At 33.6% G+C, this 26,521-nt stretch overlaps 31 non-coding genes across 31 annotated transcripts; 10 read left to right on the top strand and 21 right to left on the bottom strand.

Annotated features, from left to right (window-relative positions):
- Nucleotides 1-7,659: 7,659 nt before the first annotated feature.
- On the bottom strand, nt 7,660-7,731 carry Trnaq-uug (transfer RNA glutamine (anticodon UUG)). The gene has a single exon. It is a non-coding gene; the product is annotated as a tRNA-Gln (tRNA).
- Nucleotides 7,732-8,694: 963 nt separating this feature from the next.
- Nucleotides 8,695-8,767, top strand: Trnak-uuu (transfer RNA lysine (anticodon UUU)). Its single transcript has one exon. It is a non-coding gene; the product is annotated as a tRNA-Lys (tRNA).
- A 297-nt stretch (nt 8,768-9,064) lies between these two features.
- Nucleotides 9,065-9,136, bottom strand: Trnaq-cug (transfer RNA glutamine (anticodon CUG)). The gene has a single exon. It is a non-coding gene; the product is annotated as a tRNA-Gln (tRNA).
- Nucleotides 9,137-9,279: 143 nt separating this feature from the next.
- Nucleotides 9,280-9,351, bottom strand: Trnaq-uug (transfer RNA glutamine (anticodon UUG)). The gene has a single exon. It is a non-coding gene; the product is annotated as a tRNA-Gln (tRNA).
- Nucleotides 9,352-10,317: 966 nt separating this feature from the next.
- Nucleotides 10,318-10,390, top strand: Trnak-uuu (transfer RNA lysine (anticodon UUU)). Its single transcript has one exon. It is a non-coding gene; the product is annotated as a tRNA-Lys (tRNA).
- Nucleotides 10,391-10,687: 297 nt separating this feature from the next.
- Trnaq-cug (transfer RNA glutamine (anticodon CUG)) lies at nt 10,688-10,759 on the bottom strand. Its single transcript has one exon. It is a non-coding gene; the product is annotated as a tRNA-Gln (tRNA).
- Nucleotides 10,760-10,902: 143 nt separating this feature from the next.
- Trnaq-uug (transfer RNA glutamine (anticodon UUG)) lies at nt 10,903-10,974 on the bottom strand. The gene has a single exon. It is a non-coding gene; the product is annotated as a tRNA-Gln (tRNA).
- A 961-nt stretch (nt 10,975-11,935) lies between these two features.
- On the top strand, nt 11,936-12,008 carry Trnak-uuu (transfer RNA lysine (anticodon UUU)). Its single transcript has one exon. It is a non-coding gene; the product is annotated as a tRNA-Lys (tRNA).
- A 298-nt stretch (nt 12,009-12,306) lies between these two features.
- Nucleotides 12,307-12,378, bottom strand: Trnaq-cug (transfer RNA glutamine (anticodon CUG)). Its single transcript has one exon. It is a non-coding gene; the product is annotated as a tRNA-Gln (tRNA).
- Nucleotides 12,379-12,521: 143 nt separating this feature from the next.
- Trnaq-uug (transfer RNA glutamine (anticodon UUG)) lies at nt 12,522-12,593 on the bottom strand. Its single transcript has one exon. It is a non-coding gene; the product is annotated as a tRNA-Gln (tRNA).
- Nucleotides 12,594-13,554: 961 nt separating this feature from the next.
- Trnak-uuu (transfer RNA lysine (anticodon UUU)) lies at nt 13,555-13,627 on the top strand. Its single transcript has one exon. It is a non-coding gene; the product is annotated as a tRNA-Lys (tRNA).
- Nucleotides 13,628-13,924: 297 nt separating this feature from the next.
- Trnaq-cug (transfer RNA glutamine (anticodon CUG)) lies at nt 13,925-13,996 on the bottom strand. The gene has a single exon. It is a non-coding gene; the product is annotated as a tRNA-Gln (tRNA).
- Nucleotides 13,997-14,140: 144 nt separating this feature from the next.
- Trnaq-uug (transfer RNA glutamine (anticodon UUG)) lies at nt 14,141-14,212 on the bottom strand. Its single transcript has one exon. It is a non-coding gene; the product is annotated as a tRNA-Gln (tRNA).
- Nucleotides 14,213-15,174: 962 nt separating this feature from the next.
- Nucleotides 15,175-15,247, top strand: Trnak-uuu (transfer RNA lysine (anticodon UUU)). The gene has a single exon. It is a non-coding gene; the product is annotated as a tRNA-Lys (tRNA).
- Nucleotides 15,248-15,544: 297 nt separating this feature from the next.
- On the bottom strand, nt 15,545-15,616 carry Trnaq-cug (transfer RNA glutamine (anticodon CUG)). Its single transcript has one exon. It is a non-coding gene; the product is annotated as a tRNA-Gln (tRNA).
- A 143-nt stretch (nt 15,617-15,759) lies between these two features.
- Nucleotides 15,760-15,831, bottom strand: Trnaq-uug (transfer RNA glutamine (anticodon UUG)). Its single transcript has one exon. It is a non-coding gene; the product is annotated as a tRNA-Gln (tRNA).
- A 963-nt stretch (nt 15,832-16,794) lies between these two features.
- Trnak-uuu (transfer RNA lysine (anticodon UUU)) lies at nt 16,795-16,867 on the top strand. Its single transcript has one exon. It is a non-coding gene; the product is annotated as a tRNA-Lys (tRNA).
- A 297-nt stretch (nt 16,868-17,164) lies between these two features.
- Nucleotides 17,165-17,236, bottom strand: Trnaq-cug (transfer RNA glutamine (anticodon CUG)). Its single transcript has one exon. It is a non-coding gene; the product is annotated as a tRNA-Gln (tRNA).
- Nucleotides 17,237-17,379: 143 nt separating this feature from the next.
- On the bottom strand, nt 17,380-17,451 carry Trnaq-uug (transfer RNA glutamine (anticodon UUG)). The gene has a single exon. It is a non-coding gene; the product is annotated as a tRNA-Gln (tRNA).
- A 960-nt stretch (nt 17,452-18,411) lies between these two features.
- Trnak-uuu (transfer RNA lysine (anticodon UUU)) lies at nt 18,412-18,484 on the top strand. The gene has a single exon. It is a non-coding gene; the product is annotated as a tRNA-Lys (tRNA).
- Nucleotides 18,485-18,757: 273 nt separating this feature from the next.
- Nucleotides 18,758-18,829, bottom strand: Trnaq-cug (transfer RNA glutamine (anticodon CUG)). The gene has a single exon. It is a non-coding gene; the product is annotated as a tRNA-Gln (tRNA).
- A 149-nt stretch (nt 18,830-18,978) lies between these two features.
- Nucleotides 18,979-19,050, bottom strand: Trnaq-uug (transfer RNA glutamine (anticodon UUG)). The gene has a single exon. It is a non-coding gene; the product is annotated as a tRNA-Gln (tRNA).
- A 961-nt stretch (nt 19,051-20,011) lies between these two features.
- Nucleotides 20,012-20,084, top strand: Trnak-uuu (transfer RNA lysine (anticodon UUU)). The gene has a single exon. It is a non-coding gene; the product is annotated as a tRNA-Lys (tRNA).
- Nucleotides 20,085-20,381: 297 nt separating this feature from the next.
- Nucleotides 20,382-20,453, bottom strand: Trnaq-cug (transfer RNA glutamine (anticodon CUG)). Its single transcript has one exon. It is a non-coding gene; the product is annotated as a tRNA-Gln (tRNA).
- Nucleotides 20,454-22,437: 1,984 nt separating this feature from the next.
- Nucleotides 22,438-22,509, bottom strand: Trnaq-uug (transfer RNA glutamine (anticodon UUG)). The gene has a single exon. It is a non-coding gene; the product is annotated as a tRNA-Gln (tRNA).
- A 961-nt stretch (nt 22,510-23,470) lies between these two features.
- Trnak-uuu (transfer RNA lysine (anticodon UUU)) lies at nt 23,471-23,543 on the top strand. The gene has a single exon. It is a non-coding gene; the product is annotated as a tRNA-Lys (tRNA).
- Nucleotides 23,544-23,815: 272 nt separating this feature from the next.
- On the bottom strand, nt 23,816-23,887 carry Trnaq-cug (transfer RNA glutamine (anticodon CUG)). The gene has a single exon. It is a non-coding gene; the product is annotated as a tRNA-Gln (tRNA).
- A 149-nt stretch (nt 23,888-24,036) lies between these two features.
- Trnaq-uug (transfer RNA glutamine (anticodon UUG)) lies at nt 24,037-24,108 on the bottom strand. Its single transcript has one exon. It is a non-coding gene; the product is annotated as a tRNA-Gln (tRNA).
- Nucleotides 24,109-25,068: 960 nt separating this feature from the next.
- Trnak-uuu (transfer RNA lysine (anticodon UUU)) lies at nt 25,069-25,141 on the top strand. The gene has a single exon. It is a non-coding gene; the product is annotated as a tRNA-Lys (tRNA).
- A 272-nt stretch (nt 25,142-25,413) lies between these two features.
- On the bottom strand, nt 25,414-25,485 carry Trnaq-cug (transfer RNA glutamine (anticodon CUG)). The gene has a single exon. It is a non-coding gene; the product is annotated as a tRNA-Gln (tRNA).
- Nucleotides 25,486-25,635: 150 nt separating this feature from the next.
- Nucleotides 25,636-25,707, bottom strand: Trnaq-uug (transfer RNA glutamine (anticodon UUG)). Its single transcript has one exon. It is a non-coding gene; the product is annotated as a tRNA-Gln (tRNA).
- Nucleotides 25,708-26,521: the final 814 nt, after the last annotated feature.

Below are 26,521 nucleotides of genomic sequence, written 5' to 3'. Positions count from 1 at the left end.
CATCAGTACATTTGATTCTGTCAAGGTGATAGGTAGAATTCGTTTTAAGCATTCGCCTAAGTATTACACAATGCAGGGGGGGGGGGGTGAGAGGATTTCGCCGGTATAAATATTAATAAACAATAGACAGTTGGGGTTGAAATTAACTGGTTCTACCAGGATTTTACTCTCGATTGTGCGCAGTAAAGAAAATAAAAAAACGGTATTCAAAGTCCTGAGTGCTTAATCCTATTACACCATAGATACGCTTAATGATGAATCCTGTCTCGGATACCACCAAATGAATGATATATTTTCACACATCATTTGCAACCTGAACAAGGCCATCAATTCCTTTCAACTGTCCATAATGTTGAATTTGTGGTGTTGTCTCTATTGTATTAAGATTATGTGGAGTTGAATATGTACTTTTTCTGAATTTTCCAAAAACGGCTGTGAAATAGTAGAACAGCTGATCAAAATAGGCACGGTTCTCGGGATAGATATGTGATTTAGGTTCTGCTGTTGTTTTTAATGTCCGGTTATTGATTATAGGCCAGATATGAAAATTAGTAAAAATACATTGCAATCGCATTCATAATGTAACCATTTTGTAATTAATTTATGAAATAATAAGTACAATGTGAATAGTTATCATGTATTTTGTTTTAAAGATTAAGACACTCCCATAACGAAAAATGAAGAGAGAACGAAGAGTTTAATGGATCGAGACTTGGATGACACAAAGTCGATCCATCAACGTCCAATTTTCAAGCTTCCGCACTTACATTTCGACCTAGTTTTTGCCGCCAGAATGACTAAACGATAAAGCAAGAAACATTCAGTTAATAAAATCAGCTTGTGTGTTGTGAGGTAATTACAAGTCTATTCCGCTGTTAAGTTAATTCTGTAATCGCAACAAACAACACTATGACTTCAATAGAGTATCACCATTCAAAATAGTGTAGGGGTCTATTTTTAGTTTTGATAGTGATGCGTAGGCATGAATGTTTCATATCCAGCTGAATTAGATCGATGCACGGACAATCAGTTTGTATTCATAGTGAGTTATCTTAAGATCTGCAATTTCATAGGGGGACAATGTTTGGTTTTTCGTCAGTTGGTTGGTTGCATATAGATGTCGAAATATTCCAGATTGTTTAATACATCCAAAATTTGTTATCGCAGTCGAAATCGATAGAAGTATCGACATTGAATGCGACTTTATGTCTAAATGATGAAAATCGTGTATGGTTACAAAGAAATACAAAAAAGATGAAGCTTTGTAAATATTGATTGGTGTGTTAGTATGGAAACATTTCAAATTAAACTAAGTATTAAAAAATATTCATCTACCTAGCATACAAGTACGTTTTTGAATCAGTAAACTAGGCCGCGAAAATGAAAAACCGTTGAAAGTCGATATCGGCTGTTGGTGGCATTAGGTTAAAGAAGCCCCGTGTTAGACTGTCAGTCGGTTAGACGCATTACAGATCTTTTTTAAAGCTGAGGGTCTAAGTGTTCGTAGTCCCTCTACAAGGGTTCTCGTTTAGTGGGTTGTTAATGTTAGATCTTCTTCACTCTCATATGCCATAGATAGTCTTTTGTTCTTCCGAATAACAGTTTGTGTGTTCTTCAGTTTGGAGTGAATGCCCTTGTAGGAAGATATTCCTGCGCAAGTCGTTAAGACATGCGTATGTTAAGTAATCGAGTAAGTGTGAGCTCTTCTGCAAACATTGTCAGGAGTCATCTGATACTTTTTTATCTCATTCTGAGTAAATTCGTTTAATTTATTTTCGTCATGAATGTGTAAGCTATTTAGAATAAATTGTATAAGAATTAGCTCATCTGTATAAAGTAACGTTTGGAATGGATAATTACTAGACGTGATTCCAGAAAAGCAGGGATGGTTTCTTACCGAGATTTGTGGATACGCGGAAGCGGCAGAATTATCAGGAGGTCTGAGTGCTAACCCGGATACGACGCATAGAAGCCGTTTAGTGCGATAAGCTTGTTGACATAAGCTAACTCGTTTTCGTGTGCAGACATTTGAATCTTGAAAAGGTGATACTGTAGTGATCGCGTTTTTAAGCTTTAGTCATTAAGCTATCAAATGCGAGGTATTTCGGCAGGAGTTCAAAAAATAGTCATATAAAACGAGTGGTATGAGATTAGGTTTCTATACCGAAGGATTGGAACTACGGGATCGCTAGGATACGAAAGTTTCCGAAGCGATAAACCATAATACACATGTAGAATATTACGGCTTATTGATAGACATTCCATGTCTTCGAACCCACACAACTGACATGATTAATATATTCAGCACAACTGCTCAACGTGATCAATTTCTGTTCAAATTGTCACATGCAGAGTGTGAATTTGTGTTTTTCAATGCTTATGATTTAGGGGCATTGTATATGTATTCTTTGCTACATTTTCATAGCGGCTGTGAATTAGTAGACAAGCATATCAAAATATGACTGTCCTCGGGAGGAGATATGTGGATATGCTTCTGGCTATTCTTTATTGCATGGGAGCGTCTAATGAGAAATTAGAAAAATACATTGCAACTCATATATTCAGCTTCTAAGAAAATAATTATGGAAAATAAAGATATATTGTAAGGTTATTAGAGGTGGGTGTGTTGTTTAGAATTATGACGAGGTCAGCAAGCATCAGGTACGACTAGGCCCAACACCGCATAGACGAAGGAGAAACAGATGTATGTGAAGTCAGTCTGGATGAGCAAATGTCGTCTCCGGAGGCTTACGTCGTGCAAATTATTCGTAGAGCTTCCTGCCTTCCAGTCAGAACTTATTTTTGCAAATGACAAACGATAATCAGAAGAAACATAGTGAAAAATCAGTTTGATTTCTTGTTACAGTAATCACTTAGTTGATTCTGAACCATCAAACAGTCCTACCACTTCAAAGGAGTATAAGCATCATAATATGTTTGGTGGTGACTACTTTTATTGAATGAGTGGATAGGTGGTCGTGATGTTTGATATCAGACTGTAACAAATCACCGCTACATTCGTTTGTATTGCATATGTGTAGTTCATTATGTGTTTCATGTTGGAGCATGTTTTGTTTTCGTCATATGATATGATGCAATATATTGTGATCGAAAGTGCACTCAGAAATGTTAATACATCCGCAAATTTGTTTACCATGCTAAATGTTGTAGAGGTGGTAACCATGTTGAATCGAATTATGTCGTATGAATGAGTTAATAACCGTGTGATGGTTTAAAATGTAAACAAAAAAAAGAACTTTACAATACTTTTTTGTGTGGTTAGAAAACAGTACTAAAGAATAAAGTATGAAAACAATATTCAAATAGAGATAGAATACTGTTTTTGAAATCCAGTAACTAGGCCTGAAAAAGTTGAAAAGGAGAATGCGAGTAGTTCCAGTTGTTGGCATCTTGTAAGAGCCCAGTGTCACTCAGTTCGTCGGTTGTAGCAGTACATAGGGGTGGGGTCTGTGGGGTATCTGAGGGTCTTCTAGGGGAGACGCATGTCCCGTAGTCATGGGTGTCGTTTAATGTTTGTTGAATTTGGATCTTCTCTCCAATGCCGCTCTTAAATTTTTGGGTTGGTCCAGTTACTATTGTATTTGTGTTTATTTAAATAAGAACGCCTCTTGTAGGAGATGAGAGTTCCTCTGTAAGCGTATAAGAAAATGTGATATTTATAAGATCCGACGCGTGAATATGTGCCCGCATTCTCGCAAAACATTTTCTGCGGTCTCAGTCTTTTTTATCTTATACATAATTGTTTTAATTTATTGTCGTCAAAAGTTTGTAAGGACTAGAATTAATTTATAAGGCATTACATCTTAGAATATACTTTGTATGGATAAAAAGAGTGATTTAAAAATCATTTTATGGTTCTGACCGAGATTTGTAAAAACTCGGATCGCTAGGAATTCTGCAGTTCCTGAGTGCTATCCATCTATCACCATAGACAAACGCTTTACGTAAACTAGCTGTGCTAAAATGCTCCGCTGTGGTTACGTCATGTGTCAGACATTTGATGCCTGAAAATGGTATGATCTAGGCTAATACATTTTAAGCAATAAATAATTTCTTAAGTTATTCAAATGCGAGAATCTCGTCGCTAGTAAGAAAAAGTATGAATAAAAACAGTGGTTTGACAATAGGTTCTAGCACAGAGATTTGACGTCGCGACCGATCCCAGGCATTTCAAAGTCTGGAGTGCATCCCGCATTAACCAGCCCATGGAGAAAGCTCGCTTATTGGTTGATCTCTGGTCTATACGGAGAAACCTACCATAATGAATGACAATATTTTCTCACCACAGTCATTTCTAACTATGTCAACTTCTGTTCAAACTGTCGGGCATCGGCGCATGAATGTAATTTGAGGTTTTACAATTGTATGATTAGGGATTGAATGTATTTTTTCTAATTGTTTCATAGCGGCTTGTGAATAGTTGAAGCTATCAAAATGTATGGGCCGTTCTCGGAAGATTTGTTGGATAGCTTCTGCTATTCATAGCCGCATGACTGAAATTAGGTGTGTTAGAGATACACTTCCTAATCCATATTCATTTCGACATTTAGAATAATTTTGTATATAATAATAAATAATTGAAAGGTTATTATTTTATGTTTTAAATTATGTCCAGTCCATATACGTCAGAGAAACGAGATGAGATGGACACAGCTGGATGACAACTCGGGTCGGTTCCACCTATCGTCAAATTTTCTAGCCTTCCAAGTCCATTCCATTCGAACTAGTTTTTGCACAATGACACAAACGATCTAATAAACGAGTAACATATGTTAAAATCAGTCTTGATCTTAGTTACTCATCATTGTAATACCTTAGTTTACTTATGATACCAAACAAACCAGATACACATCAAAGAGTATTACATTCTAAATAATTGTATAGGGGATTATTTTTTAGGGTTCACATGAAGGATGGCGATGATGCTTGATAATCAGCTGTACCGATGGCTCCGACATTCGTTGTACGTTCTATTAGTCGTATTTCATAGATGTAGTTGATATAGAGTAGTGACAATAGTTTGTTTTTGCGTCAGTTATGGTTGCTCTTGCATATAGTGTTGATCAGATCAGATTCACTCAGAAACGTTGATAATAAAATCCAGAAATTTAGATTTAAAACATTTCTTAATGATTAAAAGTGTAGATTACAGTGATCTCGTCGAATGTGCATGTCTAAATGATTAATATACCGTGTATGTTAAAAAAATCTACAGAGCGAACCCAGAACACACTATCTTTTGTAAAAAATGAACATTTAAATACTTTTGTAGTGTTAGAGAAACATTTCAAAGAGATAGAGTATGAAAACATATTGAGACTAGTGATAGAGATACGTTTTTGAATCAGTAAATAGGCGAAAAGGAAAAATCGTGAATCCCAGTTGGGTTCGCATCACTGTAAGATGGACCCGCGTGTAGCTCAGTCGGTAGAGCACATCAGTCAGACTTTTAATCTGAGGTCTACGGGTTCGAGTCCCTACATTGGGCGGGTTTAGTGTTTTGAATTTTGATTCTTCTCTTCAATGCCCATAGATATTTTGTTTCCATGAAGCATTTTGTGTGTTCATTTGGAAGAAAGCCCTTGTTGGAAGATATTCCTCCAAGCGTTAGAATGAGTATTTAAGAAACGTTGAATATGAGCTTTCTGCAAACATTTCGTTCTCATTCTTTTTTTATCATCTGAAATTGTTTTAATTTATTTCGTTCAAAAGTGTAAGTATTAGAATAATTTATAAGCATTACATCTTATAAAATAATTGAATGGATAAAAAGAGTGATTCAAAAAATCATTTAAGGTTCTACCGAGATTTGAACTCGGATCGCAGGATTCCAGAGTCCTGAGTGCTAACCATTACACCATAGAACCGCTTAGCGAAAGCTTGTTACAAGCTAACGTTTATCATCAGACATTTGATCCTGAAAAGGTGATAGGGCATAATCGTTTTTTAAGCATTTCTTAAGTATCAAATGCGAGGATTCGGCAGTAAAAATATTAATAAAAACAGTGGTTGAAATAGGTTCTACCGACAGAATTTGAACTCGGATCGCAGGATTCAAAGTCCTGCAGTGCTAACCATTACACCATAGAACCGCCTTAATGATGAATCCCTGTTCTTCGGAACCACCAAATGAATGAAATATTTTCACACAACTTTCAACTATCCAATTCTTTCAACTGTCTCATAAAGTGAATTTGAGTTTTCAAATGTGTATGATTAGGATTGAATGTAGTTTTTTCTAATTTTCATAGCGGCTGTGAATAGTAAGAAGCTATCAAAATATGCCGTTCTCGGAAGATATGTGGATAGCTTCTGCTATTCATAGCCGCTATGAAAATTAGACAAAATACATTCAATCCATATATTTACATTAGAATAAATTATGAAAATAAAAAATACAATTGAATAGGTTATTTATATTATGTTTTAAATTATGACACCCATATCGAAGAGAAAGTCGAGGATTAATGAACACGCTGGATGACAAAGTCGTTCCACAACGTCAAATTTTCAAGCTTCCGCCTTCCAGTCGACTAGTTTTTGCAAATGACAAACGATAAACAAGAAACATAGTTAAAATCAGTTTGATTGATTTATTACAGTAATCCTTAGTTTTATTCTGAATCAACAAACAACACATCAAAGAGTATACATTAAAAATATTGTAGGGGACTATTTTTTATTGATATGAAGGTGGCGTGATGTTTGATATCAGCTGTATCGATGCACGACAATCAATCGTTGTATTCATAGTGTATTATAGTGTTTTCATAGGGACATGTTTGTTTTCGTCAGTTGGTTGATGCATATAGTGACCGAAATACTCAGAATGTAATACATCCAAAATTTTTTTTACCATCTAAATGATTAGAGTATACATTGAATCGAATTATGTCTAAATGATAATACGTGTATGGTTTAAAAAGAAACAAAAAATGAACTTTAAATACTTTTGTGTGTTAGAAAACATTTTGTCAAAGAATAAGTATATGAAAACATATTCAACTAGGATAAATACGTTTTTGAATCCAGTAACTAGGCCGGACGAAAAGGAAAACGTGAATCGATTTCCGTTGGTTGCATCATGTAAGAAGCCCGTGTAGCTCAGTCGGTAGAGCAATCAGACTTTTAATCTGAGGGTCTAGGGTTCGAGTCCCTACCATGGGCGTTTATGTTTTGAATTTTTGATCTTCTCTTCAATGCCCATAGATATTTTGTTTCCATTAACATTTTTTGTGTTCATTTGGAAGAAAGCCCTTGTAGGAAGATATTTCCTCCAAGCGTTAGAATGAGTATTTAAGAAACGATGAATATGAGCTTTCTGCAAACATTTCGGTCTCAGTTCTTTTTTATCATCTGAAATTGTTTTAATTTATTTCGTCAAAAGTGTAAGTATTAGAATAATTTATAAGCATTACAATCTTATATCGCAGGATTCAGAAGTCTACTGAGGATCGCAGCAGAGTAACTAACCATTACACCATAGAACCGCTTAGCGAAAGCTTGTTACAAGCTACCGTTATCATCAGACATTTGATCCTGAAAAGGTGATAGGTAATCGTTTTTAAGCATTTCTTAAGTATCAAATGCGAGGATTCGGCAGTAAAAATATTAATAAAAAAAACAGTGGTTTGAAATAGGTTCTACCGAGATTTGAACTCGGATCGCAGGATTCAAAGTCCTGAGTGCTAACCATTACACCATAGAACCGCTTAATGATGAATCCTGTCTTCGGAACCACCAAATGAATGAAATATTTTCACACAACTTTCAACTATCAATTCTTTCAACTGTCCATAAGTGAATTTGAGTTTTCAATGTATGATTAGGGATTGAATGTATTTTTCTAATTTTCATAGCGGCTGTGAATAGTAGAAGCTATCAAAATATGCCGTTCTCGGAAGATATGTGGATAGCTTCTGCTATTCATAGCCGCTATGAAAATTAGAAAAATACATTCAATCCATATATTTACATTAGAATAATTTATGAAAATAAAAATAATTGAAAGGTTATTATATTATGTTTTAAAATTATGACACCCATATACGAAGAGAAACGAGATTAATGGAACAGCTGGATGACAAAGTCGTTCCACAACGTCAAATTTTCAAGCTTCCGCCTTCCAGTCGACTAGTTTTTGCAAATGACAAACGATAAACAAGAAACATAGTTAAAATCAGTTTGATTGATTTATTACAGTAATCCTTAGTTTATTCTGAATCAACAAACAACACATCAAAGAGTATACATTAAAATATTGTAGGGGACTATTTTTTTATTGATATGAAGGTGGCGTGATGTTTGATATCAGCTGATCGATGCACGACAATCGTTGTATTCATAGTGTATTCATAGTGTTTTCATAGGGACATGTTTGTTTTCGTCAGTTGGTTGATGCATATAGTGACGAAATACTCAGAATGTTAATACATCCAAATTTGTTTACCATCTAAATGATAGAGTATACATTGAATCGAATTATGTCTAAATGATAATACGTGTATGGTTAAAAGAAACAAAAAATGAACTTTAAATACTTTTGTGTGTTAGAAAACATTTCAAAGAATAAGTATGAAAACATATTCAACTAGGATAAATACGTTTTTGAATCAGTAACTAGGCCGAAAAGGAAAACGTGAATCGATTTCCGTTGGTTGCATTATGTAAGAAGCCCGTGTAGCTCAGTCGGTAGAGCATCAGACTTTTAATCTGAGGGTCTAGGGTTCGAGTCCCTACATGGGCGTTTATGTTTTGAATTTTGATCTTCTCTTCAATGCCCATAGATATTTTGTTTCCATTAACATTTTTTGTGTTCATTTGGAAGAAAGCCCTTGTAGGAAGATATTCCTCCAAGCGTTAGAATGAGTATTTAAGAAACGATGAATATGAGCTTTCTGCAAACATTTCGGTCTCAGTCTTTTTTATCATCTGAAATTGTTTTAATTTATTTTGTCAAAAGTGTAAGTATTAGAATAATTTATAAGCATTACATCTTATAAAATAATTGAATGGATAAAAAGAGTGATTCAAAAATCATTTAAGGTTCTACCGAGATTTGAACTCGGATCGCAGGATTCAGAGTCCTGAGTGCTAACCATTACACCATAGAACCGCTTAGCGAAAGCTTGTTACAAGCTACCGTTATCATCAGACATTTGATCCTGAAAAGGTGATAGGTAATCGTTTTAAGCATTTCTTAAGTATCAAATGCGAGGATTCGGCAGTAAAAATATTAATAAAAACAGTGGTTGAAATAGGTTCTACCGAGATTTGAACTCGGATCGCAGGATTCAAAGTCCTGAGTGCTAACCATTACACCATAGAACCGCTTAATGATGAATCCTGTCTTCGGAACCACCAAATGAATGAAATATTTTCACACAACTTTCAACTATCAATTCTTTCAACTGTCCATAAGTGAATTTGAGTTTTCAATGTATGATTAGGGATTGAATGTATTTTTCTAATTTTCATAGCGGCTGTGAATAGTAGAAGCTATCAAAATATGCCGTTCTCGGAAGATATGTGGATAGCTTCTGCTATTCATAGCCGCTATGAAAATTAGAAAAATACATTCAATCCATATATTTACATTAGAATAATTTATGAAAATAAAAATAATTGAAAGGTTATTATATTATGTTTTAAATTATGACACCCATATACGAAGAGAAAACGAGATTAATGGAACAGCTGGATGACAAAGTCGTTCCACAACGTCAAATTTTCAAGCTTCCGCCTTCCAGTCGACTAGTTTTTGCAAATGACAAACGATAAACAAGAAACATAGTTAAAATCAGTTTGATTGATTTATTACAGTAATCCTTAGTTTATTCTGAATCAACAAACAAACAACACATCAAAGAGTATACATTAAAATATTGTAGGGGACTATTTTTTATTGATATGAAGGTGGCGTGATGTTTGATATCAGCTGATCGATGCACGACAATCGTTGTATTCATAGTGTATTCATAGTGTTTTCATAGGGACATGTTTGTTTTCGTCAGTTGGTTGATGCATATAGTGACGAAATACTCAGAATGTTAATACATCCAAATTTGTTTACCATCTAAATGATAGAGTATACATTGAATCGAATTATGTCTAAATGATAATACGTGTATGGTTAAAAGAAACAAAAAATGAACTTTAAATACTTTTGTGTGTTAGAAAACATTTCAAAGAATAAGTATGAAAACATATTCAACTAGGATAGATACGTTTTTGAATCAGTAACTAGGCCGAAAAGGAAAACGTGAATCGATTTCCGTTGGTTGCATCATGTAAGAAGCCCGTGTAGCTCAGTCGGTAGAGCATCAGACTTTTAATCTGAGGGTCTAGGGTTCGAGTCCCTACATGGGCGTTTATGTTTTGAATTTTGATCTTCTCTTCAATGCCCATAGATATTTTGTTTCCATTAACATTTTTTGTGTTCATTTGGAAGAAAGCCCTTGTAGGAAGATATTCCTCCAAGCGTTAGAATGAGTATTTAAGAAACGATGAATATGAGCTTTCTGCAAACATTTCGGTCTCAGTCTTTTTTATCATCTGAAATTGTTTTAATTTATTTCGTCAAAAGTGTAAGTATTAGAATAATTTATAAGCATTACATCTTATAAAATAATTGAATGGATAAAAAGAGTGATTCAAAAATCATTTAAGGTTCTACCGAGATTTGAACTCGGATCGCAGGATTCAGAGTCCTGAGTGCTAACCATTACACCATAGAACCGCTTAGCGAAAGCTTGTTACAAGCTACCGTTATCATCAGACATTTGATCCTGAAAAGGTGATAGGTAATCGTTTTAAGCATTTCTTAAGTATCAAATGCGAGGATTCGGCAGTAAAAATATTAATAAAAACAGTGGTTGAAATAGGTTCTACCGAGATTTGAACTCGGATCGCAGGATTCAAAGTCCTGAGTGCTAACCATTACACCATAGAACCGCTTAATGATGAATCCTGTCTTCGGAACCACCAAATGAATGAAATATTTTCACACAACTTTCAACTATCAATTCTTTCAACTGTCCATAAGTGAATTTGAGTTTTCAATGTATGATTAGGGATTGAATGTATTTTTCTAATTTTCATAGCGGCTGTGAATAGTAGAAGCTATCAAAATATGCCGTTCTCGGAAGATATGTGGATAGCTTCTGCTATTCATAGCCGCTATGAAAATTAGAAAAATACATTCAATCCATATATTTACATTAGAATAATTTATGAAAATAAAAATAATTGAAAGGTTATTATATTATGTTTTAAATTATGACACCCATATACGAAGAGAAACGAGATTAATGGAACAGCTGGATGACAAAGTCGTTCCACAACGTCAAATTTTCAAGCTTCCGCCTTCCAGTCGACTAGTTTTTGCAAATGACAAACGATAAACAAGAAACATAGTTAAAATCAGTTTGATTGATTTATTACAGTAATCCTTAGTTTATTCTGAATCAACAAACAACACATCAAAGAGTATACATTAAAATATTGTAGGGGACTATTTTTTATTGATATGAAGGTGGCGTGATGTTTGATATCAGCTGATCGATGCACGACAATCGTTGTATTCATAGTGTATTCATAGTGTTTTCATAGGGACATGTTTGTTTTCGTCAGTTGGTTGATGCATATAGTGACGAAATACTCAGAATGTTAATACATCCAAATTTGTTTACCATCTAAATGATAGAGTATACATTGAATCGAATTATGTCTAAATGATAATACGTGTATGGTTAAAAGAAACAAAAAATGAACTTTAAATACTTTTGTGTGTTAGAAAACATTTCAAAGAATAAGTATGAAAACATATTCAACTAGGATAAATACGTTTTTGAATCAGTAACTAGGCCGAAAAGGAAAACGTGAATCGATTTCCGTTGGTTGCATCATGTAAGAAGCCCGTGTAGCTCAGTCGGTAGAGCATCAGACTTTTAATCTGAGGGTCTAGGGTTCGAGTCCCTACATGGGCGTTTATGTTTTGAATTTTGATCTTCTCTTCAATGCCCATAGATATTTTGTTTCCATTAACATTTTTTGTGTTCATTTGGAAGAAAGCCCTTGTAGGAAGATATTCCTCCAAGCGTTAGAATGAGTATTTAAGAAACGATGAATATGAGCTTTCTGCAAACATTTCGGTCTCAGTCTTTTTTATCATCTGAAATTGTTTTAATTTATTTCGTCAAAAGTGTAAGTATTAGAAATAATTTATAAGCATTACATCTTATAAAATAATTGAATGGATAAAAAGAGTGATTCAAAAATCATTTAAGGTTCTACCGAGATTTGAACTCGGATCGCAGGATTCAGAGTCCTGAGTGCTAACCATTACACCATAGAACCGCTTAGCGAAAGCTTGTTACAAGCTACCGTTATCATCAGACATTTGATCCTGAAAAGGTGATAGGTAATCGTTTTAAGCATTTCTTAAGTATCAAATGCGAGGATTCGGCAGTAAAAATATTAATAAAAACAGTGGTTGAAATAGGTTCTACCGAGATTTGAACTCGGATCGCAGGATTCAAAGTCCTGAGTGCTAACCATTACACCATAGAACCGCTTAATGATGAATCCTGTCTTCGGAACCACCAAATGAATGAAATATTTTCACACAACTTTCAACTATCAATTCTTTCAACTGTCCATAAGTGAATTTGAGTTTTCAATGTATGATTAGGGATTGAATGTATTTTTCTAATTTTCATAGCGGCTGTGAATAGTAGAAGCTATCAAAATATGCCGTTCTCGGAAGATATGTGGATAGCTTCTGCTATTCATAGCCGCTATGAAAATTAGAAAAATACATTCAATCCATATATTTACATTAGAATAATTTATGAAAATAAAAATAATTGAAAGGTTATTATATTATGTTTTAAATTATGACACCCATATACGAAGAGAAACGAGATTAATGGAACAGCTGGATGACAAAGTCGTTCCACAACGTCAAATTTTCAAGCTTCCGCCTTCCAGTCGACTAGTTTTTGCAAATGACAAACGATAAACAAGAAACATAGTTAAAATCAGTTTGATTGATTTATTACAGTAATCCTTAGTTTATTCTGAATCAACAAACAACACATCAAAGAGTATACATTAAAATATTGTAGGGGACTATTTTTTATTGATATGAAGGTGGCGTGATGTTTGATATCAGCTGATCGATGCACGACAATCGTTGTATTCATAGTGTATTCATAGTGTTTTCATAGGGACATGTTTGTTTTCGTCAGTTGGTTGATGCATATAGTGACGAAATACTCAGAATGTTAATACATCCAAATTTGTTTACCATCTAAATGATAGAGTATACATTGAATCGAATTATGTCTAAATGATAATACGTGTATGGTTAAAAGAAACAAAAAATGAACTTTAAATACTTTTGTGTGTTAGAAAACATTTCAAAGAATAAGTATGAAAACATATTCAACTAGGATAAATACGTTTTTGAATCAGTAACTAGGCCGAAAAGGAAAACGTGAATCGATTTCCGTTGGTTGCATCATGTAAGAAGCCCGTGTAGCTCAGTCGGTAGAGCATCAGACTTTTAATCTGAGGGTCTAGGGTTCGAGTCCCTACATGGGCGTTTATGTTTTGAATTTTGATCTTCTCTTCAATGCCCATAGATATTTTGTTTCCATTAACATTTTTTGTGTTCATTTGGAAGAAAGCCCTTGTAGGAAGATATTCCTCCAAGCGTTAGAATGAGTATTTAAGAAACGATGAATATGAGCTTTCTGCAAACATTTCGGTCTCAGTCTTTTTTATCATCTGAAATTGTTTTAATTTATTTCGTCAAAAGTGTAAGTATTAGAATAATTTATAAGCATTACATCTTATAAAATAATTGAATGGATAAAAAGAGTGATTCAAAAATCATTTAAGGTTCTACCGAGATTTGAACTCGGATCGCAGGATTCAGAGTCCTGAGTGCTAACCATTACACCATAGAACCGCTTAGCGAAAGCTTGTTACAAGCTACCGTTATCATCAGACATTTGATCCTGAAAAGGTGATAGGTAATCGTTTTAAGCATTTCTTAAGTATCAAATGCGAGGATTCGGCAGTAAAAATATTAATAAAAAACAGTGGTTGAAATAGGTTCTACCGAGATTTGAACTCGGATCGCAGGATTCAAAGTCCTGAGTGCTAACCATTACACCATAGAACCGCTTAATGATGAATCCTGTCTTCGGAACCACCAAATGAATGAAATATTTTCACACAACTTTCAACTATCAATTCTTTCAACTGTCCATAAGTGAATTTGAGTTTTCAATGTATGATTAGGGATTGAATGTATTTTTCTAATTTTCATAGCGGCTGTGAATAGTAGAAGCTATCAAAATATGCCGTTCTCGGAAGATATGTGGATAGCTTCTGCTATTCATAGCCGCTATGAAAATTAGAAAAATACATTCAATCCATATATTTACATTAGAATAATTTATGAAAATAAAAATAATTGAAAGGTTATTATATTATGTTTTAAATTATGACACCCATATACGAAGAGAAACGAGATTAATGGAACAGCTGGATGACAAAGTCGTTCCACAACGTCAAATTTTCAAGCTTCCGCTTTCCAGTCGACTAGTTTTTGCAAATGACAAACGATAAACAAGAAACATAGTTAAAATCAGTTTGATTGATTTATTACAGTAATCCTTAGTTTATTCTGAATCAACAAACAACACATCAAAGAGTATACATTAAAATATTGTAGGGGACTATTTTTTATTGATATGAAGGTGGCGTGATGTTTGATATCAGCTGATCGATGCACGACAATCGTTGTATTCATAGTGTATTCATAGTGTTTTCATAGGGACATGTTTGTTTTCGTCAGTTGGTTGATGCATATAGTGACGAAATACTCAGAATGTTAATACATCCAAATTTGTTTACCATCTAAATGATAGAGTATACATTGAATCGAATTATGTCTAAATGATAATACGTGTATGGTTAAAAGAAACAAAAAATGAACTTTAAATACTTTTGTGTGTTAGAAAACATTTCAAAGAATAAGTATGAAAACATATTCAACTAGGATAAATACGTTTTTTGAATCAGTAACTAGGCCGAAAAGGAAAACGTGAATCGATTTCCGTTGGTTGCATCATGTAAGAAGCCCGTGTAGCTCAGTCGGTAGAGCATCAGACTTTTAATCTGAGGGTCTAGGGTTCGAGTCCCTACATGGGCGTTTATGTTTTGAATTTTGATCTTCTCTTCAATGCCCATAGATATTTTGTTTCCATTAACATTTTTTGTGTTCATTTGGAAGAAAGCCCTTGTAGGAAGATATTCCTCCAAGCGTTAGAATGAGTATTTAAGAAACGATGAATATGAGCTTTCTGCAAACATTTCGGTCTCAGTCTTTTTTATCATCTGAAATTGTTTTAATTTATTTCGTCAAAAGTGTAAGTATTAGAATAATTTATAAGCATTACATCTTATAAAATAATTGAATGGATAAAAAGAGTGATTCAAAAATCATTTAAGGTTCTACCGAGATTTGAACTCGGATCGCAGGATTCAGAGTCCTGAGTGCTAACCATTACACCATAGAACCGCTTAGCGAAAGCTTGTTACAAGCTACCGTTATCATCAGACATTTGATCCTGAAAAGGTGATAGGTAATCGTTTTAAGCATTTCTTAAGTATCAAATGCGAGGATTCGGCAGTAAAAATATTAATAAAAACAGTGGTTGAAATAGGTTCTACCGAGATTTGAACTCGGATCGCAGGATTCAAAGTCCTGAGTGCTAACCATTACACCATAGAACCGCTTAATGATGAATCCTGTCTTCGGAACCACCAAATGAATGAAATATTTTCACACAACTTTCAACTATCAATTCTTTCAACTGTCCATAAGTGAATTTGAGTTTTCAATGTATGATTAGGGATTGAATGTATTTTTTCTAATTTTCATAGCGGCTGTGAATAGTAGAAGCTATCAAAATATGCCGTTCTCGGAAGATATGTAGATAGCTTCTGCTATTCATAGCCGCTATGAAAATTAGAAAAATACATTCAATCCATATATTTACATTAGAATAATTTATTAAAAATAAAAATAATTGAAAGGTTATTATATTATGTTTTAAATTATGACACCCATATACGAAGAGAAACGAGATTAATGGAACAGCTGGATGACAAATTCGTTCCACAACGTCAAATTTTCAAGCTTCCGCCTTCCAGTCGACTAGTTTTTGCAAATGACAAACGATAAACAAGAAACATAGTTAAAATCAGTTTGATTGATTTATTACAGTAATCCTTAGTTTATTCTGAATCAACAAACAACACATCAAAGAGTATACATTAAAATATTGTAGGGGACTATTTTTTATTGATATGAAGGTGGCGTGATGTTTGATATCAGCTGATCGATGCACGACAATCGTTGTATTCATAGTGTATTCATAGTATTTTCATAGGGACATGTTTGTTTTCGTCAGTTGGTTGATGCATATAGTGACGAAATACTCAGAATGTTAATACATCCAAATTTGTTTACCATCTAAATGATAGAGTATACATTGAATCGAATTATGTCTAAATGATAATACGTGTATGGTTAAAAGAAACAAAAAATGAACTTTAAATACTTTTGTGTGTTAGAAAACATTTCAAAGAATAAGTATGAAAACATATTCAACTAGGATCAATACGTTTTTGAATCAGTAACTAGGCCGAAAAGGAAAACGTGAATCGATTTCCGTTGGTTGCATCATGTAAGAAGCCCGTGTAGCTCAGTCGGTAGAGCATCAGACTTTTAATCTGAGGGTCTAGGGTTCGAGTCCCTACATGGGCGTTTATGTTTTGAATTTTGATCTTCTCTTCAATGCCCATAGATATTTTGTTTCCATTAACATTTTTTGTGTTCATTTGGAAGAAAGCCCTTGTAGGAAGATATTCCTCCAAGCGTTAGAATGAGTATTTAAGAAACGATGAATATGAGCTTTCTGCAAACATTTCGGTCTCAGTCTTTTTTATCATCTGAAATTGTTTTAATTTATTTTGTCAAAAGTGTAAGTATTAGAATAATTTATAAGCATTACATCTTATAAAATAATTGAATGGATAAAAAGAGTGATTCAAAAATCATTTAAGGTTCTACCGAGATTTGAACTCGGATCGCAGGATTCAGAGTCCTGAGTGCTAACCATTACACCATAGAACCGCTTAGCGAAAGCTTGTTACAAGCTACCGTTATCATCAGACATTTGATCCTGAAAAGGTGATAGGTAATCGTTTTAAGCATTTCTTAAGTATCAAATGCGAGGATTCGGCAGTAAAAATATTAATAAAAACAGTGGTTGAAATAGGTTCTACCGAGATTTGAACTCGGATCGCAGGATTCAAAGTCCTGAGTGCTAACCATTACACCATAGAACCGCTTAATGATGAATCCTGTCTTCGGAACCACCAAATGAATGAAATATTTTCACACAACTTTCAACTATCAATTCTTTCAACTGTCCATAAGTGAATTTGAGTTTTCAATGTATGATTAGGGATTGAATGTATTTTTCTAATTTTCATAGCGGCTGTGAATAGTAGAAGCTATCAAAATATGCCGTTCTCGGAAGATATGTAGATAGCTTCTGCTATTCATAGCCGCTATGAAAATTAGAAAAATACATTCAATCCATATATTTACATTAGAATAATTTATAAAAATAAAAATGATTGAAAGGCTATTATATTATATTTCAAATTATGACACCCATATACGACAAGAAACAAGATTAATGGAACAGCTGGATGACAAAGTCGTTCCACAACGTCAAATTTTCAAGCTTCCGCCTTCCAGTCGACTAGTTTTTGCAAATGACAAACGATAAACAAGAAACATAGTTAAAATCAGTTTGATTGATTTATTACAGTAATCCTTAGTTTATTCTGAATCAACAAACAACACATCAAAGAGTATACATTAAAATATTGTAGGGGACTATTTTTTATTGATATGAAGGTGGCATGATGTTTGATATCAGCTGATCGATGCACGAGAATCGTTGTATTCATAGTGTATTCATAGTATTTTCATAGGGACATGTTTGTTTTCGTCAGTTGGTTGATGCATATAGTGACGAAATACTCAGAATGTTAATACATCCAAATTTGTTTACCATCTAAATGATAGAGTATACATTGAATCGAATTATGTCTAAATGATAATACGTGTATGGTTAAAAGAAACAAAAATGAACTTTAAATACTTTTGTGTGTTAGAAAACATTTCAAAGAATAAGTATGAAAACATATTCAACTAGGATCAATACGTTTTTGAATCAGTAACTAGGCCGAAAAGGAAAACGTGAATCGATTTCCGTTGGTTGCATCATGTAAGAAGCCCGTGTAGCTCAGTCGGTAGAGCATCAGACTTTTAATCTGAGGGTCTAGGGTTCGAGTCCCTACATGGGCGTTTATGTTTTGAATTTTGATCTTCTCTTCAATGCCCATAGATATTTTGTTTCCATTAACATTTTTTGTGTTCATTTGGAAGAAAGCCCTTGTAGGAAGATATTCCTCCAAGCGTTAGATGAGCTTTCTGCAAACATTTCGGTCTCAGTCTTTTTTATCATCTGAAATTGTTTTAATTTATTTTGTCAAAAGTGTAAGTATTAGAATAATTTATAAGCATTACATCTTATAAAATAATTGAATGGATAAAAAAGAGTGATTCAAAAATCATTTAAGGTTCTACCGAGATTTGAACTCGGATCGCAGGATTCAGAGTCCTGAGTGCTAACCATTACACCATAGAACCGCTTAGCGAAAGCTTGTTACAAGCTACCGTTATCATCAGACATTTGATCCTGAAAAGGTGTTTTTCATAGGTAATCGTTTTAAGCATTTCTTAAGTATCAAATGCGAGGATTCGGCAGTAAAAATATTAATAAAAACAGTGGTTGAAATAGGTTCTACCGAGATTTGAACTCGGATCGCAGGATTCAAAGTCCTGAGTGCTAACCATTACACCATAGAACCGCTTAATGATGAATCCTGTCTTCGGAACCACCAAATGAATGAAATATTTTCACACAACTTTCAACTATCAATTCTTTCAACTGTCCATAAGTGAATTTGAGTTTTCAATGTATGATTAGGGATTGAATGTATTTTTTCTAATTTTCATAGCGGCTGTGAATAGTAGAAGCTATCAAAATATGCCGTTCTCGGAAGATATGTAGATAGCTTCTGCTATTCATAGCCGCTATGAAAATTAGAAAAATACATTCAATCCATATATTTACATTAGAATAATTTATGAAAATAAAAATAATTGAAAGGTTATTATATTATGTTTTAAATTATGACACCCATATACGAAGAGAAACGAGATTAATGGAACAGCTGGATGACAAATTCGTTCCACAACGTCAAATTTTCAAGCTTCCGCCTTCCAGTCGACTAGTTTTTGCAAATGACAAACGATAAACAAGAAACATAGTTAAAATCAGTTTGATTGATTTATTACAGTAATCCTTAGTTTATTCTGAATCAACAAACAACACATCAAAGAGTATACATTAAAATATTGTAGGGGACTATTTTTTATTGATATGAAGGTGGCATGATGTTTGATATCAGCTGATCGATGCACGAGAATCGTTGTATTCATAGTGTATTCATAGTATTTTCATAGGGACATGTTTGTTTTCGTCAGTTGGTTGATGCATATAGTGACGAAATACTCAGAATGTTAATACATCCAAATTTGTTTACCATCTAAATGATAGAGTATACATTGAATCGAATTATGTCTAAATGATAATACGTGTATGGTTAAAAGAAACAAAAATGAACTTTAAATACTTTTGTGTGTTAGAAAACATTTCAAAGAATAAGTATGAAAACATATTCAACTAGGATAAATACGTTTTTGAATCAGTAACTAGGCCGAAAAGGAAAACGTGAATCGATTTCCGTTGGTTGCATCATGTAAGAAGCCCGTGTAGCTCAGTCGGTAGAGCATCAGACTTTTAATCTGAGGGTCTAGGGTTCGAGTCCCTACATGGGCGTTTATGTTTTGAATTTTGATCTTCTCTTCAATGCCCATAGATATTTTGTTTCCATTAACATTTTTTGTGTTCATTTGGAAGAAAGCCCTTGTAGGAAGATATTCCTCCAAGCGTTAGAATGAGTATTTAAGAAACGATGAATATGAGCTTTCTGCAAACATTTCGGTCTCAGTCTTTTTTATCATCTGAAATTGTTTTAATTTATTTTGTCAAAAGTGTAAGTATTAGAATAATTTATAAGCATTACATCTTATAAAATAATTGAATGGATAAAAAGAGTGATTCAAAAATCATTTAAGGTTCTACCGAGATTTGAACTCGGATCGCAGGATTCAGAGTCCTGAGTGCTAACCATTACACCATAGAACCGCTTAGCGAAAGCTTGTTACAAGCTACCGTTATCATCAGACATTTGATCCTGAAAAGGTGATAGGTAATCGTTTTAAGCATTTCTTAAGTATCAAATGCGAGGATTCGGCAGTAAAAATATTAATAAAAACAGTGGTTGAAATAGGTTCTACCGAGATTTGAACTCGGATCGCAGGATTCAGAGTCCTGACTGCTAACCATTACACCATAGAACCGCTTAATGATGAATCCTGTCTTCGGAACCACCAAATGAATGAAATATTTTCACACAACTTTCAACTATCAATTCTTTCAACTGTCCATAAGTGAATTTGAGTTTTCAATGTATGATTAGGGATTGAATGTATTTTTTCTAATTTTCATAGCGGCTGTGAATAGTAGAAGCTATCAAAATATGCCGTTCTCGGAAGATATGTAGATAGCTTCTGCTATTCATAGCCGCTATGAAAATTAGAAAAATACATTCAATCCATATATTTACATTAGAATAATTTATGAAAATAAAAATAATTGAAAGGTTATTATATTATGTTTTAAATTATGACACCCATATACGAAGAGAAACGAGATTAATGGAACAGCTGGATGACAAATTCGTTCCACAACGTCAAATTTTCAAGCTTCCGCCTTCCAGTCGACTAGTTTTTGCAAATGACAAACGATAAACAAGAAACATAGTTAAAATCAGTTTGATTGATTTATTACAGTAATCCTTAGTTTATTCTGAATCAACAAACAACACATCAAAGAGTATACATTAAAATATTGTAGGGGACTATTTTTTATTGATATGAAGGTGGCATGATGTTTGATATCAGCTGATCGATGCACGAGAATCGTTGTATTCATAGTGTATTCATAGTATTTTCATAGGGACATGTTTGTTTTCGTCAGTTGGTTGATGCATATAGTGACGAAATACTCAGAATGTTAATACATCCAAATTTGTTTACCATCTAAATGATAGAGTATACATTGAATCGAATTATGTCTAAATGATAATACGTGTATGGTTAAAAGAAACAAAAAATGAACTTTAAATACTTTTGTGTGTTAGAAAACATTTCAAAGAATAAGTATGAAAACATATTCAACTAGGATAAATACGTTTTTGAATCAGTAACTAGGCCGAAAAGGAAAACGTGAATCGATTTCCGTTGGTTGCATCATGTAAGAAGCCCGTGTAGCTCAGTCGGTAGAGCATCAGACTTTTAATCTGAGGGTTTAGGGTTCGAGTCCCTACATGGGCGTTTATGTTTTGAATTTTGATCTTCTCTTCAATGCCCATAGATATTTTGTTTCCATTAACATTTTTTGTGTTCATTTGGAAGAAAGCCCTTGTAGGAAGATATTCCTCCAAGCGTTAGAATGAGTATTTAAGAAACGATGAATATGAGCTTTCTGCAAACATTTCGGTCTCAGTCTTTTTTATCATCTGAAATTGTTTTAATTTATTTTGTCAAAAGTGTAAGTATTAGAATAATTTATAAGCATTACATCTTATAAAATAATTGAATGGATAAAAAGAGTGATTCAAAAATCATTTAAGGTTCTACCGAGATTTGAACTCGGATCGCAGGATTCAGGGTCCTGAGTGCTAACCATTACACGATATAACCGCTTAGCGAAAGCTTGTTACAAGCTGCCGTTATCATCAGACATTTGATCCTGAAAAGGTGTTTTTCAATAGGTAATCGTTTAAAGCATTTCTTAAGTATCAAATGCGAGGATTCGGCAGTAAAAATATTAATAAAAACAGTGGTTGAAATATGTTCTACCGAGATTTGAACTCGGATCGCAGGATTCAGAGTCCTGAGTGCTAACCATTACACCATAGAACCGCTTAGCGAAAGCTTGTTACAAGCTACCGTTATCATCAGACATTTGATCCTGAAAAGGTGATAGGTAATCGTTTTAAGCATTTCTTAAGTATCAAATGCGAGGATTCGGCAGTAAAAATATTAATAAAAACAGTGGTTGAAATAGGTTCTACCGAGATTTGAACTCGGATCGCAGGATTCAAAGTCCTGAGTGCTAACCATTACACCATAGAACCGCTTAATGATGAATCCTGTCTTCGGAACCACCAAATGAATGAAATATTTTCACACAACTTTCAACTATCAATTCTTTCAACTGTCCATAAGTGAATTTGAGTTTTCAATGTATGATTAGGGATTGAATGTATTTTTTCTAATTTTCATAGCGGCTGTGAATAGTAGAAGCTATCAAAATATGCCGTTCTCGGAAGATATGTAGATAGCTTCTGCTATTCATAGCCGCTATGAAAATTAGAAAAATACATTCAATCCATATATTTACATTAGAATAATTTATGAAAATAAAAATAATTGAAAGGTTATTATATTATGTTTTAAATTATGACACCCATATACGAAGAGAAACGAGATTAATGGAACAGCTGGATGACAAATTCGTTCCACAACGTCAAATTTTCAAGCTTCCGCCTTCCAGTCGACTAGTTTTTGCAAATGCCAAACGATAAACAAGAAACATAGTTAAAATCAGTTTGATTGATTTATTACAGTAATCCTTAGTTTATTCTGAATCAACAAACAACACATCAAAGAGTATACATTAAAATATTGTAGGGGACTATTTTTTATTGATATGAAGGTGGCGTGATGTTTGATATCAGCTGATCGATGCACGAGAATCGTTGTATTCATAGTGTATTCATAGTGTTTTCATAAGGACATGTTTGTTTTCGTCAGTTGGTTGATGCATATAGTGACGAAATACTCAGAATGTTAATACATCCAAATTTGTTTACCATCTAAATGATAGAGTGTACATTGAATCGAATTATGTCTAAATGATAATACGTGTATGGTTAAAAGAAACAAAAATGAACTTTAAATACTTTTGTGTGTTAGAAAACATTTCAAAGAATAAGTATGAAAACATATTCAACTAGGATAAATACGTTTTTGAATCAGTAACTAGGCCGAAAAGGAAAACGTGAATCGATTTCCGTTGGTTGCATCATGTAAGAAGCCCGTGTAGCTCAGTCGGTAGAGCATCAGACTTTTAATCTGAGGGTCTAGGGTTCGAGTCCCTACATGGGCGTTTATGTTTTGAATTTTGATCTTCTCTTCAATGCCCATAGATATTTTGTTTCCATTAACATTTTTTGTGTTCATTTGGAAGAAAGCCCTTGTAGGAAGATATTCCTCCAAGCGTTAGATGAGCTTTCTGCAAACATTTCGGTCTCAGTCTTTTTTATCATCTGAAATTGTTTTAATTTATTTTGTCAAAAGTGTAAGTATTAGAATAATTTATAAGCATTACATCTTATAAAATAATTGAATGGATAAAAAGAGTGATTCAAAAATCATTTAAGGTTCTACCGAGATTTGAACTCGGATCGCAGGATTCAGAGTCCTGAGTGCTAACCATTACACCATAGAACCGCTTAGCGAAAGCTTGTTACAAGCTACCGTTATCATCAGACATTTGATCCTGAAAAGGTGTTTTTCAATAGGTAATCGTTTTAAGCATTTCTTAAGTATCAAATGCGAGGATTCGGCAGTAAAATATTAATAAAAACAGTGGTTGAAATAGGTTCTACCGAGATTTGAACTCGGATCGCAGGATTCAAAGTCCTGAGTGCTAACCATTACACCATAGAACCGCTTAATGATGAATCCTGTCTTCGGAACCACCAAATGAATGAAATATTTTCACACAACTTTCAACTATCAATTCTTTCAACTGTCCATAAGTGAATTTGAGTTTTCAATGTATGATTAGGGATTGAATGTATTTTTTCTAATTTTCATAGCGGCTGTGAATAGTAGAAGCTATCAAAATATGCCGTTCTCGGAAGATATGTAGATAGCTTCTGCTATTCATAGCCGCTATGAAAATTAGAAAAATACATTCAATCCATATATTTACATTAGAATAATTTATGAAAATAAAAATAATTGAAAGGTTATTATATTATGTTTTAAATTATACACCCATATACGAAGAGAAACGAGATTAATGGAACAGCTGGATGACAAATTCGTTCCACAACGTCAAATTTTCAAGCTTCCGCCTTCCAGTCGACTAGTTTTTGCAAATGCCAAACGATAAACAAGAAACATAGTTAAAATCAGTTTGATTGATTTATTACAGTAATCCTTAGTTTATTCTGAATCAACAAACAACACATCAAAGAGTATACATTAAAATATTGTAGGGGACTATTTTTTATTGATATGAAGGTGGCGTGATGTTTGATATCAGCTGATCGATGCACGAGAATCGTTGTATTCATAGTGTATTCATAGTGTTTTCATAAGGACATGTTTGTTTTCGTCAGTTGGTTGATGCATATAGTGACGAAATACTCAGAATGTTAATACATCCAAATTTGTTTACCATCTAAATGATAGAGTATACATTGAATCGAATTATGTCTAAATGATAATACGTGTATGGTTAAAAGAAACAAAAATGAACTTTAAATACTTTTGTGTGTTAGAAAACATTTCAAAGAATAAGTATGAAAACATCATCAACTAGGATAAATACGTTTTTGAATCAGTAACTAGGCCGAAAAGGAAAACGTGAATCGATTTCCGTTGGTTGCATCATGTAAGAAGCCCGTGTAGCTCAGTCGGTAGAGCATCAGACTTTTAATCTGAGGGTCTAGGGTTCGAGTCCCTACATGGGCGTTTATGTTTTGAATTTTGATCTTCTCTTCAATGCCCATAGATATTTTGTTTCCATTAACATTTTTTGTGTTCATTTGGAAGAAAGCCCTTGTAGGAAGATATTCCTCCAAGCGTTAGATGAGCTTTCTGCAAACATTTCGGTCTCAGTCTTTTTTATCATCTGAAATTGTTTTAATTTATTTTGTCAAAAGTGTAAGTATTAGAATAATTTATAAGCATTACATCTTATAAAATAATTGAATGGATAAAAAGAGTGATTCAAAAATCATTTAAGGTTCTACCGAGATTTGAACTCGGATCGCAGGATTCAGAGTCCTGAGTGCTAACCATTACACCATAGAACCGCTTAGCGAAAGCTTGTTACAAGCTACCGTTATCATCAGACATTTGATCCTGAAAAGGTGTTTTTCAATAGGTAATCGTTTTAAGCATTTCTTAAGTATCAAATGCGAGGATTCGGCAGTAAAAATATTAATAAAAACAGTGGTTGAAATAGGTTCTACCGAGATTTGAACTCGGATCGCAGGATTCAAAGTCCTGAGTGCTAACCATTACACCATAGAACCGCTTAATGATGAATCCTGTCTTCGGAACCACCAAATGAATGAAATATTTTCACACAACTTTCAACTATCAATTCTTTCAACTGTCCATAAGTGAATTTGAGTTTTCAATGTATGATTAGGGATTGAATGTATTTTTTCTAATTTTCATAGCGGCTGTGAATAGTAGAAGCTATCAAAATATGCCGTTCTCGGAAGATATGTAGATAGCTTCTGCTATTCATAGCCGCTATGAAAATTAGAAAAATACATTCAATCCATTTATTTACATTAGAATAATTTATGAAAATAAAAATAATTGAAAGGTTATTATATTATGTTTTAAATTATGACACCCATATACGAAGAGAAACGAGATTAATGGAACAGCTGGATGACAAATTCGTTCCACAACGTCAAATTTTCAAGCTTCCGCCTTCCAGTCGACTAGTTTTTGCAAATGACAAACGATAAACAAGAAACATAGTTAAAATCAGTTTGATTGATTTATTACAGTAATCCTTAGTTTATTCTGAATCAACAAACAACAAATCAAAGAGTATACATTAAAATATTGTAGGGGACTATTTTTTATTGATATGAAGGTGGCATGATGTTTGATATCAGCTGATCGATGCACGAGAATCGTTGTATTCATAGTGTATTCATAGTATTTTCATAGGGACATGTTTGTTTTCGTCAGTTGGTTGATGCATATAGTGACGAAATACTCAGAATGTTAATACATCCAAATTTGTTTACCATCTAAATGATAGAGTATACATTGAATCGAATTATGTCTAAATGATGATACGTGTATGGTTAAAAGAAACAAAAA

Source organism: Argopecten irradians, unplaced genomic scaffold, assembly GCF_041381155.1.
Source record: "Argopecten irradians isolate NY unplaced genomic scaffold, Ai_NY scaffold_0614, whole genome shotgun sequence".
Classification (NCBI taxonomy): Eukaryota; Metazoa; Mollusca; class Bivalvia; order Pectinida; family Pectinidae; genus Argopecten; species Argopecten irradians.
The sequence above is the reverse complement of the archived record's forward strand: the minus strand, read 5'-3'. Positions and strand labels throughout refer to the sequence as shown.